The sequence below is a fragment of the Spea bombifrons genome, chromosome 7, assembly GCF_027358695.1.
Source record: "Spea bombifrons isolate aSpeBom1 chromosome 7, aSpeBom1.2.pri, whole genome shotgun sequence".
Classification (NCBI taxonomy): Eukaryota; Metazoa; Chordata; class Amphibia; order Anura; family Pelobatidae; genus Spea; species Spea bombifrons.
Genome location: NC_071093.1, coordinates 32,629,287 through 32,634,627, shown reverse-complemented (window position 1 = coordinate 32,634,627; position 5,341 = coordinate 32,629,287).

Here is a 5,341-nt window from a genome sequence, read left to right as displayed (position 1 = left end):
AATAATAAATTCAGGGGTCAGGCAAAAGAGTAGTCGGGGTCACGAGCTGAGGTCAGGGCAGGCAGCAAACATCAAGGTCAAAAACTAGCCGGAGTCAGAACCAATAAATAACAAAGGAATATGGAACGCTAGTGAAGGCTATTAGGCACTATCACAGGCAAAGCTGAAGTGCCTACTGAGGGTTTAAGTATCCCTCTCACTTACAGGATCCTCCTACCCACCTAATTAGGGGGAGGAGGAAAAAAGATAAATGTCGCTTTAAGAAGCGACATGAATATTTATGAGTTAGCCGTTCGCGCATGCGCGAACGGCACTCCTGACGTCGAGGCGCGCGCCCCGTCAGGATCCAGTGATCTCTGCGGGGACGCGCGTCTAACCGCCGGACGGACCTGGCGGCGGCTCCCGCCAACTGAACGAGCAGGGGGCTGGACGCGCGGGCTGCGTCTCAGCTCCCCTACCCGCGGGACCACGGAGGAGGTAACAGTATAGTCCAACAGGTGAAAATTCATAGGTTTTCTAACAAAAAAGAAAAAAAAAAGGCTTTTGTGTCTAAACGTTGGCTCAATGCAAGAAAAACCTACACATTATCTGTTACTTCCACATGAGAAAGAATGAGTGGAAAAAAAATTGTGGATCATGAACAGAAAATTGTTAGCAAGGGAGGAGGCATCAGTCAAAATAGCATACCTCACAAATTTCTCCCCCAGAGAATCGGGACACCTATTGCAGAGCTTAAGAGGTAATCGCTACTCCGCATGCACAGTAGCACATACCCCTTGAGTTTACCGCTCATTCCGTCCTGAATCTTGCTGTTCTACCTAACTCTGAAAATCATGAGGTAGAGCTCGTCAGGAGAGCGGTATACAAGGGGGAAAAATGGGGCTGTCCCGTGCAAAACGGGACAGTTGGGAGGAATAGAATAGTCAGAGCTTGCGTGGGGCTTAAAAGAAACCCTTCTGCTGTGCGCGTTGCTCACAGCGTTTACTTACCGGTAACATTAAATATGTGCTGATAACAATTAACAAGCTAGATTTATAAGTTACATTTTCTGAACAAGCAAAATGTCTTTGCGTGCTATAATTAATAATTGCTACAAAATAATATGAACAAATTATTCAAAACAGATTAGTATTCACTCATACAATAGCAAAAAGGGTTCGGCTTTTATACACAAGAGCCTTTTTTCCTTTTTCGTTTGTTTCTTTGAACCCAGTTGGATTGGAGTATGCTTTATGGATTGGCATACATTTGTATCTGGCCATTCTTCCTAGAAAGGAAATAATCTCTCCTTCCTGAGCTTAGTTTCAGACTTGAGTTTTAGTGCGATGTAGGCAACATAATCCACGGATATAAAGTTACTAAAATACTCAATTCTTTGTGATGCTTCATTTTGACCAAGTCTGTTTACACATAATATTCATGATATAATATATATAATAAATGAATTCAAATGTACTTAATCGAATTTTCCACAAACTTTAAGTACTTTTACATTTTAAAGAAAGCAAGTTGTCATTTATTTGGCATTGAGTTCTCAAGATTTTGACACTTATGACCTCATCTTTGAACAACACATTCATATTGAGCATTCGGTTGACAAACACTTGATTTTCACACGGCTAGCCTTAATGTTAGTGTTAATTGAGTTTCATAGCAAGTAGTGTATCATATGACAAATTGGAAACAAAAGATGAAGAAGGCCATGTTCCAAGTATATAATCTAGAAGGTGTGAGGTATATTACACAAGAACTGGAAGTGCAAATATCTGAGACAGACCAGTCACACAACTGGATCCCAGTGTAAACATTGTTTAACTATATGGTGGAAGACACCATAGAAGAGGAGTGAGAAGTGGCAGAACTGAAGAAATTAGTCTTAAAATGTATTTTGAGGAACTGGAAACCAGGGGATAGCCTGTTAACCTGGGGTAGGCCATCCCATAGGAAAGGAGCAGCCTCACATGTGAGCATGTAAGATTGGCACAACAGACTTGCGAAGAGTGGAGGGTTTGCAGTTGGGGGAATTGCTATGAAGAGCTTTGTCTGTGATAGTCAGGAATTTAAATTGAATCCTGAAGTATACGGGCAGTGAGTGAAGAGACTGATAAGGAGAGAGGTGTTGGTACAGCAGTGGGTAAGGGAGATAAGACTGACAGCAGCATTCACGATGAATTGTAGACGGGGAAGATGAGTATGAGGGAAACCAGCTAAGTCTAGGTTTCAGTAATCAAGATAGGAGTATGATCAAAAGCTTTGGTTGCATCATACAGACCAAGTTTGTGAGGAGCTTGAAGATGAAGGCAGGATAAACAGCATCAAAAGTGGCAGATCGGTCCAGAAGGAATAGAGACTCCAGTGAGTTAACTGTTGGACACTTTTGTAGCGTTTTCAGTAGAGTATTGATGGTGTACAAATTGAAGAGGGTCAAGTCATTAGTGCACATCTGAGCCATTAAAGACAGCCCATAGATATTTGAAATCAAGCCAGTTTCCAAGCCATTAAAGCATGTTTACCTTCTTCTTTGGAATGAAGAAGAAAATGCTCAGATCTTAAAGTCGTGAAAGAAAAATTACCGTTCTTGCCCATGGTTAACACTTTTTCTTCATAACAGTAATTGAAAGTATTTTTACTGGTCGTCTTTCTGTTCATACAACTTCAAGAAGTTGTAGGGGAATCAATGATAGCCCCTCCAGTTGTCAGGCCCTTTATTTCATTTCTGAGGATCACTTGTGCTGTTGTGCATTTTCCTTTGCAGTTCAATTAAACTGATCCTATTTTTAATACCAACAAGCATGCCTAGCAATGTTCACGGTCAAGGAAGTATGTCCTTTTAGGAAGTCCAATTTTGGAGTAATATCCATTATTAAAGGACAACTGTAGTGGGGGGGGGAAAAGTTTCCTTAAATCCATTAAACACTAATAACAAAATAATAAATACAAGGATATAGGGAATATCTTTTTTCAGCTCCCACGCTCCCCATATAGCTTGCTGGACGCATCCTTATTGAATAACATATCAGTCGCATCCATGTATTAAGTGATTTAAAAGTCATGCACAAACTGGCTGCCACCAACAGACAACATGGCCACCGCTTTTCGTTGTAAAAGGGGACGGGCATCTTTGGTCTCATGAAACCAATATGACATTCAGTATGAATATCCCAAGCATGCTATATAGGGAGTATGGGACCTGGAAAAAGGTATTTCCTAAATCCTTTACTTAGCCATATAACCATATATTAAAAAATTATAAACAAACAATAGGTATTGGCAAGAGGCATACACAAGCAAAACATACAATGTCATATCTATACGAAGAGAGCATTTAACATATTCATAGATCAAGGGCTCAGAAGTATCACTGGTACTTTTGTTGAGTTATCTTCCATACATTGTGACCTTCTTTTGGTGCATGCCCCCCAACTGTCCTGATTTGGGCGGGACAGTCCCGATTTTGGGTCTCTGGTAGGGTGAGAAGAGAGCCGTTCTCACCTCAGGTGCAGCTGTGGGGGGCGCACAGCCGCCTGATCAGGAGCTGCAGGACTAGTTGGGAGATCACATTAGGGAGCGAGAGGCCTGTCACTTCAATAGCCTGCGCGTAGAGCAGGTATGCGTAAGGGCAGTGTATGTGTATATGTGTGTGTGTGTGTAAGGGCACTATACGTGTATATGTATGTTTATGGGGAGGTGTGTGGAAAGGCAGTGTGTATGGAGAGTCGTGTGTAAGGGCAATGTATGTGTATATGAGTGTTTATGAGCAGGTGTGTGTAAGGGCAGTGTATGTGTATGTGTGTGTGTGTGTGTGGAAAGCATATGTGTGTGTATGGACAGTTGTGTAAGGGCAGTGTATGTGTATATGTGTGTGTAAGGGCAGTGTATGTATATGTGTGTGTGTGAGGACAGTGTATGTGTATATGTGTGTTTATGGGCAGGTGTATGTAAAGGCAGTGTGTAAGGGTCCTGGGAGGGAGGCTAACATTAGCCTTTTTTAATAAAAAATGCCTAGTCATGTGGACACCTGGCTGGCTGAGCATCATGAGAATTGTAATTCACAGCTAACATCTACTGTTAACACGCTGCATTTTAGTCAGCACAGTCATGCATATTAAAAATGAAGAACACATCGAATTCCCATGTTGGGAGGTATGTTGGTGGGTGTGAGCGCATCACCATATTCAACGGCCCTAAACATCACAATAACATGTATGAAAGCAGCAGATATGCTTTGATGCATAACATTCTGTATATAAAATTATCTTCTAAATGACTTTCTCTGTTACATAAATAATTATCAATGCCACATGATCACATAAAACACCAGGGTAACCCCCCAGCCTTGCCTCTAACTATACCTTCATGCCTAGAGCATGGAATGGGTTAATCCGACAATTAAGAATGTGCTCCTAGTGCTGTTGGAGGGAAGTTGATGGTGTTGCTATCAGCCAAAAAGAAAATCTTGTTGCTAATATTCCAAGCAGTGGATGGAATTGTGGATTGCAAACTGTAGGATTCTGTTTTCAAGTCATTTCCCGTTTCCGCAGATTGGATGAGTACTCTGAGTCAATATAGACTTTTACGTAAAATGGAGGTGATGTCAAAAGTAGAAATTATATCAAAGGCAGAGAGAACGCTGACTCTAAAAAGGAGAAATTAGTTCCAGAAACATGACATACCTAGAAAGATGTGTAAAATAACCCTGTAATCCACATTTTCACAATTGGCAATTCCCCAACGCAGGGCTAAATGTCTTTACTGAAATTTGTCCCACAATATTTTTTTGTGTATTTTAATAAGATTCGCTAATTTTATGGGAGGTCTGACGTTCAAGGTAATTTCGGGGGAATGGGCAACATTATATACCTCTATCCTGTGGCACACTAAGGATGAAAAAATACAGAAAAAGAATGAAGCAATTGCCTAATTTATGCTGGTTCACACATTACAGCCTCTCAGCCTCGCCTAACAAACCTTCACTACTGTTTTTGGTAATAAATGGAGACACAGAGTGTAGAAGAAAAAAGAGGAGGAGGTGAGGGGATTCCCAGTGCTGAGCGTTTGGTACCTAATAGTGTTTAGAATAATTTATAAACCAACATTGTTTAACCTCTGTGCCACCAGAGGTCTCATTACTGGATTATTGGTGGACCCTCTGGTGTCCGTGAGCGAAATGGAAAAACGAGAGCAGCATGGATGTGGATGTCTCCTAACTCCTACAATGCTTAACCCCTTGAGAGTGATAAGGATGAGAAAACATAATGAGCTATGAGTATCTGTGCTTCGGAAGAGTTACAGAATAAAACCCAGTGGTGGGCGTCAGAGTGTCCCTAGTGTACTTCCTTTG